Source organism: Moschus berezovskii, chromosome 6, assembly GCF_049115385.1.
Source record: "Moschus berezovskii isolate FMDL1 chromosome 6, NW_MosBer_1.0, whole genome shotgun sequence".
NCBI lineage: Eukaryota > Metazoa > Chordata > Mammalia > Artiodactyla > Moschidae > Moschus > Moschus berezovskii.
Genome location: NC_142465.1, coordinates 113,462,466 through 113,473,514, shown reverse-complemented (window position 1 = coordinate 113,473,514; position 11,049 = coordinate 113,462,466).

Here is an 11,049-nt window from a genome sequence, read left to right as displayed (position 1 = left end):
CTGGAGTGGCTTGCCATTGCCTTCTCCGAATATGCTGTCTAGGTTGGTCAAAACTTTCCTTCCAAGAAGCAAGTGTCTTTTAATTTCATAGCTGCAGTCACCATCTGCAGTGATTTTGGAGCCCAAGAAAATAAAATCTGTCACAGTTTCTATTGTTTCCCCATCTATTTGCCATGAAGTGATGGGACCAGATGCCATGATCTTCGTTTTTTGAATGTTGAGTTTTAAGTCAGTTTTTTCTTTCATCAAGAGGCTCTTTAGTTCCTCTTCACTTTCTGCCATAAGGGTGGTGTTATCTGCGTATCTGAGATTACTGATATTTCTCCCAGCAATCTTGATTCCAGCTTGTGCTTCATTCAGTCTGGCACTTTGCATAATGCGTTCTGCATATAAGTTAAATAAGCAGGGTGACAATATACAGCCTTGACCTACTCCTTTCCCAATTCTGAACCAGTCTGTTGTTCTGTGTCCAGTTCTAACTGTTGCTTCTTGACCTACATACGCGTTTCTCAAGAAGCAAGTAAAGTGGTCTGGTATTCCCATCTCTTTAAGAATTTGTTGTGATTCACAGAGTTGGAGGCTTTAGCGTAGTCAGTGAAATAGAAGTAGATGATTTTATAGAATTCTCTTGGTTTTTCTATGATCCCACGGATATTGGCAATTTGATCTCTGGTTCCTCTGCCTTATTCTAAATCCAGCTTGAACATCTGGAAGTTCTCGGTTCATGTACTGTTGAAGCCTAGCTTGGAAGATTTTGAGTATTACCTTGCTAGCATGTGAAATGAGGGCAATTGCGCACTAGTTTGAACATTCTTTGGCATTGCCCTTCTTTAGGATTGCAATGAAAACTGACCTTGTCCAGGTGGGATTATAGGTCACTGTGAAACAATAGCTTATTCACTTAGCCAAAGTAACAGAAAAGGATTTCAAAGGCAAATATAGAATAGATCATTTAAGAGGTAAAGAAACTTAAATCTATTATGAAAAGCAGTTCAGCATCTGAAGAAAGTGTGTTCCCTTAACAGAGGGAAAAGCCAAATTCAAGTTTTAAATTCATTTAAAAGTAAGCTTAACTAAATTTATATTAAATTTAGTCAGTCCTAACCATACACAAAACTCTTTTTGCAGGGTCCACTTTCCACAAAACTTATTCCTTTCTGTACCCATTCCTTTGTTTTCCCATCCTGAAACAGCCACCTGTAAGTCAGACCTTTTCCCTTCATAAAATGGAATTCCATTCCTCATACCTTCTTTACTGAAAACACACATCCTATTTTCCTTAAGCAGCGAATAACTGACCTTTATATTAGCATTCTATAGATTGGTGAGCGTAAATACCAGGGATAATTTCTAAAAAACCTTTGCTTTCTTAAAGAAAACATCTCAGGATGGCACCAAACATTATTCATTAATAGTAAAAAATCTCTTTCATTTCTCTTTAAGAGGAAATTAGTTTTCAGTAATCAGTGTTTCAGAATCTTATTTTATTTGGAAATGACCTGGCTATTAAATAAATTTTCATCACTTCATTTAGCACAATGCTAGAGATTCATGTTACCAAAATCTGGAGAGACTATTTTAGACATTCCTGTGGTGTTGGAGAAGACTCTTGAGAGTCCCTTATACTGCAAGGAGATCCAACCAGTCCATTCTAAAGGAGATCAATCCTGGATGTTCACTGGAGGGACTGATGCTAAAGCTGAAACTGCAATACTTTGGCCACCTCATGCGACGAGTTGACTCACTGGAAAAGACTCTGATGCTGGGAAAGGTTGGAGGCGGGAGGAGAAGGGGACGACGGAGAATGAGATGGCTGGATGGCATCACCGACTCTGTGGACATGAGTTTGAGTGAACTCCGGGAGTTGGTGATGGACAGGGAGGCCTGGCGTGCTGTGGTTCATGGGGTCGCGGAGAGTCGGACACGACTGAGCGACTGAACTGAACTGAACTGAAAGTATAACCATTTTTAATAGTTTTTCTAAAGGCTTCATTTACATTTTCTTTCCTTGAAAGTTTCTTCACTTGAGTTACTTTCCTTGCTGACAAACTTGTAACAGATATAATAATATTTAAGTTACATTAAACTGAGGCACAATGAAAATATTATGCTTAATGTTAATAACTCTTAGACTTGTCTATATTATATCACAAACATTAACACCAGGTATTTAACACTGAATACTTCCCAGTTCTCATGAACCTTAAATTCATTTAGGTTGATTTATCTTGTATTTAGAATTGTTTGATTTGTAAGCACTTAACCTTTCTCTCTGGAGAAGGCAATGGCAAGTCACTCCAGTACTCTTGCCTGGAAAATCCCATGGATGGAGGAGCCTGATAGGCTGCAGTCCATGGGGTCACTAAGGGTCGGACACGACTGAGCGACTTCAATTTCACTTTTCACTTTCACACATTGGAGAAGGAAATGGCAACCCACTCCAATGTTCTTGCCTGGAGAATCCCAGGGACGGGGGAGCCTGATGGGCTGCCGTCTATGGGGTCACACAGAGTCGGACACGACTTGAAGTGACTTAGCAGCAGCAGCAACGTTTCTTTCTAATGATGGAGTTCCTCTTCTCGGGCTCCAAAGTCACTGTGCTTGGTGACTGCTGCCATGAAAGTAGAAGACGACTGCTTCTTGGCAGGAAAGCAGAGTCAGACAGGACTGGGCAACTGAACAGCAACTTTTCTTTAGGCCAATTAGATTAGAGCTCATTTACAAACTAATCTCAGCAATTCAAAGACAAAGACACATACTGAGATGTACATGTATTGAAAGAGACACAAGAGATCTCATAGCTTGGCTTTCCTAATTTAGTTATGAATCAGATTTCACAATATAAAGTTCACTAATTGTAAATAACAGTTGGAATAAGAAATTTTTAAAAAGGCTTCTTTCCCTTTTTTCCCCTCTTCAGTTCCAGGAATTAGAGATAGTCTAGATAAGTGATTCAGAGAGCTCTGGTCTCAAGGCCAAGGCATAAGAGGAGCTATTCCCACAGGGCAAGAATTCTAAAGAGATAAGTTCTTCCAAAATTTAAACCAGATAGTGCTCAATGCACAGTTCCAAAGAATAGCAAGGAGAGATAATAAAGTCTTTCTCAGCGATCAATGCAAAGAAATAGAGGAAAACAATAGAATGGGAAAGACTAGAGATCTCTTCAAGAAAATTAGAGATACCAAGGGAACATTTCATGAAAGATGGGTCCAATAAAGGACAGAAATGGGATGGACCTAACAGAAGCAGAAGATATTAAGAAGAGGTGGCAAGAATATACAGAAGAACTCTACAAAAAAAGATCTTCAAGACCCAGATAATCACGATGGTGTGATCACTCACCTAGAGCCAGACATCCTGGAATGTGAAGTCAAGAGGGCCTTAGGAAGCATCACTACAAACAAAGCTAGTGGAGGTGATGGAATTCCAGTTGAGCTATTTCAAATTATAAAAGATGATGTGAAAGTTCTGCATTCAATACGTCAGCAAATTTGGGAAACTCAGCAGTGCCCACGGGACTGGAAAAAGTCAGTTTTCATTCCAATCCCAAAGAAAGGCAATGCCAAAGAATGCTCAAACTACCGCACATTTGCACTCATCTCACACGCTAGCAAAGTCATGCTCAAAATTCCCCAAGCCAGGCTTCAGCAATACGTGAACCGTGAACTTCCATATGTTCAAGCTGGTTTTAGAAAAGGCAGAGGAACCAGAGATCAAATTGCCAACATCCACTGGATCATTGAAAAAGCAAAAGAATTCCAGAAAAATATCTACTGCTTTATTGACTATGCCAAAGCCTTTGACTGTGTGGATCACAATAAACTGTGGAAAATTCTGAAAGAGATGGGAATACCAGACCACCTGACCTGCCTCCTGAGAAACCTGTATGCAGGTCAGGAAGCAACAGTTAGAACTGGACATGGAACAACAGACTGGTTCCAAATAGGAAAAGGAGTATGTCAAGGTTGTATATTGTCACCCTGCTTATTTAACTTATATGCAGACTACATCATGAGAAGTGCTGGGCTGGAAGAAGCACAAGCTGGAATCAAGATTGCTGGGAGAAATAGCAATAACCTCAGATATGCAGATGACACCATCCTTATGGCAGAAAGTGAAGAACTAAAGAGCCTCTTGATGAAAGTGAAAGAGGAGAGTGAAAAAGTTGGCTTAAAGCTCAACATTCAGAAAACTAAGATCATGGCATCTGGTCCCATCACTTCATGGCAAATAGATGGGGAAACTGGTTGACTTTGTTTTTTTGGTCTCCAAAATCACTGCAGATGGTGATTGCAGCCATGAAATTAAAAGACGTTTACTCCTTGAAAGGAAAGTTATGACCAACCTAGATAGCATATTAAAAAGCAGAGACAGTACTTTGCCAACAAAGGTCTGTCTAGTCAAGGCTATGGTTTTTCCAGTAGTCATGTATGAATGTGAAAGTTGAACTATAAAGAAAGCTGAGCGCCCAAGAATTGAGGCTTTTGAACTGTGGTGTTGGAGAAGACTCTTGAGAGTCCCTTGGATGGCAAAGAGATCAGTCCCGGGTGTTCATTGGAAAGACTGATGCTGAAGCTGAAACTCCAATACTCTTGCCTGAAACTCCAATACTTTAGCCACCTGATGTAAAGAGCTGACTCATTTGAAAAGACCATGATGCTAGGAAAGATTGAGGGCAGGAGGAGAAGAGGGCGACAGGGGATGAGAGGTTGGATGGCATCACCAACTCGATGGACATGGGTTTGGGTGAAATCCAGGAGTTGGTGATGGACAGGGAGGCCTGGCATGCTGCGGTTCATGGGGTTGCAAAGAGTTGGACACAACTGAGCGACTGAACTGAACTGAGCGCTCAAATTGGCCCTGATAACCAGGGCAGATTAGTCCCAGCAGGGATTGTTCCTCTGGGGAAATGGGGGTCTTAGTTTGATCAGCCCCAAGCTGTTGATTATAGGAGAAAAGTTCTGGACATCAGGCAACTTCAGTTCATTTTCCCATCCTGTGGCAATAGAGATCTAATATTTTTAGGCCATTTTCCTTTGTCATTGGATCATACTATAGGTTGACCAGTCATTTAAAAATTTGTTGCAAGGTATTCCCAGGTGTGGTGTGGAACCTTAGAAGAAGCGCTTCCCATTTTAACTTGAGCAGTTTGTACCAGATGTCTGTGCACTCAAACCAAACCAGAATCTCACCAGCCAGAAGTCACACTCCAAATAAAAGAAAAGGCAGAGAGATGCCCAGAAAGCAAAAGCCAAATGGCAAAAATGTCAAACGTGGCTTCCAGTCCCACTAGACCTATAAGCTGGCAGAGTCAGTGCTAGCAGCCTTTTTTGGTTCTGATATACTTTCAAGCAATTTCTTGTTGGCTTCCTGCAAAGAAGTTACCCTATCACTTCCTCTTTTAGAACCTTCTAGGTACCAAAATAAGCATTCCATTCAGTCTGCTTGATCTTACGCTTGGCTTTTTCTAATGGTGTGTGCAAAAATATCAATTTTGGAATATCAAAAGAACTCCAATTTGAACATTTTTGTTAAGATGTTCTTTAGCATAATTTCCCCAGTTAACTAAGTACTTGCAAATATGAACTCCGTACACACTGTACATGAATCTGGCTGGAGTGTTAGTCAGAGGTTGGCTTTCTGACACCCCTTGTTTCTGTTTTTGAGATGCTTCCCATTTTAAGCTGAATCTATCAGGGATGAAAATCACTGATGAAATTGTGTGATGGGCCTGTGTGCTGTTTGTGAGCTTAACTCCTCCAGGAGTCACCCCATAGTCATTTCAGCTCCTCTTATGTGTCTCGGATTCTGCCTCCAGCAATCTAAGACCACCGTGGCTACTCAGGTCACTGAATGGCCAATACTTATTGTGACCCCGGATGAGCAAGTATTTTAATTAATGAGTGGGACTTCCCTGGTGGCTCAGATGGTAAAGCGTCTGCCTACAATGCGGGAAAACCAGGTTCGATTCCTGGGTCGGGAGGATCCCCTGGAGAAGGCAATGGCAACCCACTCCAGTACTCTTGCCTGGAAAATCCCATGGACTGAGGATCCTGGTAGGCTATAGTCTATTGGGTCGCAAAGAGTCAGACACGATTGAGCGATTTTACTAACTTCTTTATGGGTGGAGAAAGAAATGGCAACCAACTCCAGTAGTTTTTCCTGGAAAATCCCATGGACAGAGGAGCCTCTCAGGCTACAGTTCATGGGGTCTCAAACAGTAGGGCATGACTTAAGCAACTTAGTGTGCATGCATTCTCTATGGGACCACTGCACTGTATGAGGACTTTGCCTCCACCACTCCTGTAAGTTTCTCAGTCACCTGAGAAAACCATGACTGACTGGAAGGGATCACCCCTTCTCTTTGGAGCAGGGCTCTCATGTAATCTCCTCGCTTTTATCCTGACAAATTCTATAAAGAATTGAGGGAAAGTGTCAGATCAGCCCTTTCCAAATCACTCAGCCAAGACCACTCAGTCCCCAACAGAGCAACCTCGGTATCTTTCAGCCAAGCCCTGGGTATTGCTGGACTTCTTTCGGTCGAGCCCTGCCCACCCAGTATCTTCCCACTGGGTGGTATTGTTGCCATGCTGTCTTTCAGCTGAGCCCCACTCAGTGTCTCGTGAGTGGGGTATGCCCCGGTTTATTTCAATCGCCCCCCCACCCCGTATCATACCTGTTCCACCACCAAATAAAACCCACAATCACCACCAATACAGGAGATCCGAGAACCAGGGCTGACTTACCCAAATTCATCTGCACTCCCCGAGAACGCAGATGGGCGCACCACTGCTGGTATGAAAGCTCTGTTTCCTCATGGAGTTCAGGCGAAGGAGGGAAGTCCACTCTGGGTCACTTCATCAATCGCCGTAACTGTCTAAACTGACAAAAAAATGCACAACCTGAGAGTTGCGAGTTAAGTTTTATTTGGGGCAAAATGAGGACTGCATCCCAGGAGACAGCACCTCAGATAGCTATGAGAGACTGCTCCAAAGAGGCAGTCGAGGAAGGTCAGTATATAAGATTTTGGTAAAGAGGGAGTTCAATGCAATCAAGCACTTACTTTACAAGAGGTTTTCTGCTAGTCACCAGGAGCTGATATCATCATTACGGGATTTATGAAGATATGAAGGTACTGACTGTGGGGCAACTGAGTCTTGCTCTGGTGGGCGGGGCTGTGCTCAGTAAATCTTTATCCAATTTTCTGTTGATGGGTGGGGCTGTGTTCCCTCCCTGTAGTTCCCTCCTTGAGGCCAAACTACAGTAAGGGTAATGGCAATAATGGTAACCTCCTTCAAAAGGACTTAAGCCAGCACACTGGGGCTCCCAGGACTGTTGTATTCAGTGCCCCCGACCTTGTGTCAGGCCACTGTTGACCCATGCCTCTGCCAGAGACTCCAGGACCCTCACAGGCAAGTCTGGCTCAGTCTCTTGTGGGAACCCTGCTCCTTTCTCCTGGGTCCTGGTGAACACAAGGTTTTGTTTTATTCCCTCCAAGAGTCTGTTTCCCCAGTCCTGTGGAAATTCTGTAATCAAATCCCACTGGCCTTCAAAGTCAAATTCCCTGGAGGTTCTCAGTCCCTTTGCTGCTGGGAAATCTGTTGTGGGCCTAGAAGTTTTGCAACAGAGTGAGAGCTTCTTTGGTATAATTGTTCTGCAGTTTGTGGGTCGTCTGCTCAGCAACTCTGTGGTGGGGCTAATGGTGACCTCCTCCCAGAGGGCTTATGCCACCCACTGTGCCTCCCAGGTCTGCTGCAGCCAGAGCCCCTGTCCCTGCAGCAGGCCACTGCTGACACGTACCGCCACAGGAGACACACAAACACAGGTCTGGTTCAGTGTCCTGTGGGGTCCCTGAGTCCTGGTACACACAAGGCTTTGTTTGTGACCTCCGAGTGTCTCTGGCAGGTAAGAGGTTTGATTCTAAATGTGATTTCTGGGTGGATCACAACAAATTGTGGAAAATTCTTAAAGAAATGGAAATACCAGACCGCCTTACCTGCCTCCTGAGAAACCTGTATGCAGGTCAGGAAGCAAGAGTTAGAACTGGACATGGAACAATGGACTGGCTCCAAAGTGGGACAGGAGTACATCAAGGCTGTATATTGTCACCCTGCTTATTTAACTTACATGCAGAGTATATCATGAGAAATGCTGGGCTGGATGAAGGACAAGCTAGAATCAAGATTGCCAGGAGCGATATCAATAATCTCAAATATACAGGTGACACTGAAAGGTTGTTGTGGAATGACACAAAGACACCGGGATCTTGGCCTCCGGAGGAGAAGAATTCAATCCGGGGCCAGAGACGAGGCTTGATCGCTCAGAGCTTTTGTGTAATAAAGTTTTATTAAAGTTTAAAGGAGATAGAGAAAGCTTCTGACATAGACATTAGAAGGGGGCAGAAAGAGTACCCACCCTGCTAGTCTTCAGCTGGATGTTATATAGTCACTGTTGCTGCTAAGTCACTTCAGTCGTGTCTGACTCTGCGTGACCCCACAGACGGCAGCCCACCAGGCTCCCCCATCCCTGGGATTCTCCAGGCAAGAACACTGGAGTGAGTTGCCATTTCCTTCTCCAATGTGTGAAAGTGAAAAATGAAAGTGAAGTCGCTCAGTCGTGTCCGACCCTTAGCGACCCCACGGACTGCAGCCCACCAGGCTTCTCCATCCATGGGATTTTCTAGGCAATAGTACTGGAGTGGCTTGCCATTGCCTTCTCCGTATATAGTCACTAGCAGTCTGTTAATGAAAGAAAGGAATGTCTTAAGGTTTAGAATGGCTTGAATCTTGTAGAAGGGCAGATTACCATACAAATAGTTTCGTTTTACATAGATTAAGGGAACAATATCTGAGTATAACATAGAGGTTTATCAAGTAGGCTCTGAGCCATTTGGGGAACCGACTTGAAGATGAGAGTCTGGGGTAAATGTGTAGTACATTAACATATCTTAAGACCAACATTTCCATAAGAAAAATGCATTGGTTAACTCAAGACTTGAGAATAGTTAACTCCAGGTGAAACCAGGTGTCATTGTGGCAACACAGTATTTTAAGAGAAACTTCCTTTTAAATTTATAAAGAAAAAATATCGCTCGTTTGTTTCCTCCTGCCGCTTAAGAGAGATAAAAATGTCTGACACTTGCAGGCTATTTCCTCCGTTTGGAGACCCCTGGCCTTCCTGCCTGTTACCCTCTCAACACCATCTTTATGGCCCAAAGTGAAGAGGAACTAAAGAGCCTCTTGATGAAAGTGAAAGAGGAGAGTGAAAAGGCTGACTTAAAATTCAACATTCAAAAAACAAAGATCATGGCATCTGGGCCCATCACTTCATGGCAAATAGATGGGGAAACGATGGGAAACTGTGACAGACTTTATTATCTTGGGCTCCAAAATCACTGCAGATGGTGACTGAAGGCATGAAATTAAAACACACTTACTCACTGGAAAAGACTCTGATGCTGGGAAGGGTTGGGGGCGGAGGAGAAGGGGACGACCGAGAATGAGATGGCTGGATGGCATCACCGACTCTGTGGACATGGGTTTGAGTGTACTCCGGGAGTTGGTGATGGACAGGGAGGCCTGGCGTGCTGTGATTCATGGGGTCGCGGAGAGTCGGACACGACTGAGCGACTGAACTGAACTGAACTGACTCCTTGGAAGAAAAGCTATGAAAAACCTAGACAACGTTAAAAGGAAAACATGTTACTTTGCCAACAAAGGTCAGTAGAGTCAAAGCTATGGTTTTTCCAGTGGTCATGTATGGATGTGAGAGTTGGACCATAAAGTGAGCGCCGAAGAACTGATGCTTTTGAACTGTGGTGTTGGACTGCAAGGAGATAAAACCAGTCAATCATAAAGGAAATCAATCCTGAAAATTCACTGGATGGACTGACGCTGAAACTGAAGCTGAAGCTCTAGTACTTTGGCCACCTGATGCACAGAACTGACTCATTGGAAAAGACCCTGATCCTGGGAGGGACTGGGGGCAGGAGGAGAAGGGGACGACAGAGGATGAGATGGTTGGATGGCATCACCGACTCGATGCGCATGAGTTTGAGCAAGCTCCGGGAGGTGGTGAAGAACAGGGCAGCCTGGCGTGCTGCAGTCCATGGGGTCGCAGAGTCAGACACGACTGAGCGACTGAACAGCAACAGATGCGAAGAGATGCAAAGATTGGGATGGTGAAATCAGCTCCTGAAAATATCCATCTAAAGACCTGTCCCACCAGATTCCCTGGAACACAGAGGGCCTCACTCCATCCTGAACTCCCTCAGCGGGTATTGAAAGCCATCAGCTGCAGCAGCACAGTGTTCAGTCTCCTCAGAGGCAGATGGCAAATGGCCTTATTGTTCTTGTTCAGTTGCTGGCAAATTCTCTTGGCCAGTGTCAATTTGTAGTTGACAGTGTCTTCAAATTGGCCGCCCCCTGCCTCCCTCACAGCTTCTTCCTGATGCCCTTCCTCCATCCCAAAGCCTGGCTCCTGACTCCAAGCAACAGCCCATGCCAGGCCCTCTCCTGTGTGCAGGGCAGGTGGGGGTGGGGAGGAAAGGCCACAGAGAGGAGAGAGCGCAGGCCCACCCACACTCTCCGTTTGCTTAAGAGAGTGAACACATTCAGCATTGATTCCTATGCCTCCACCTTCTAGAAAGCATTTAAAGCACTCCACTTATTGACACACCCGTATTGTTTCGTTCAATAAGCCTCATTCACCCACTTCCTTGTGTGTTCATCATTCGTTCATTCATCCAACTATTTCTCTTTACTGCAGAGACCATTGCTTCTCCCTTTTCCCAGGTATTCAGGGGAGGTCTTGGCCCATTAGATCCCACAGTCTTACCCAGAGTTCTAAACCTGCAGGGCTGCAGCCTTTGGACAACAGCCGGTCCCACTGACTTTGCAGATGAGGAGATGGTCAGCATCCCCCCGAGGCCAAGGCCATTCCGGGAAGAGCAGCCCCATCCCAGGCTTGCGATCCAGTCCACGCTGTGGACAGGGAGCCAAGGCCACCTGAGGCTGGTCTGTGCGGCGAGGAACCAGCTGCAGCCTTGGG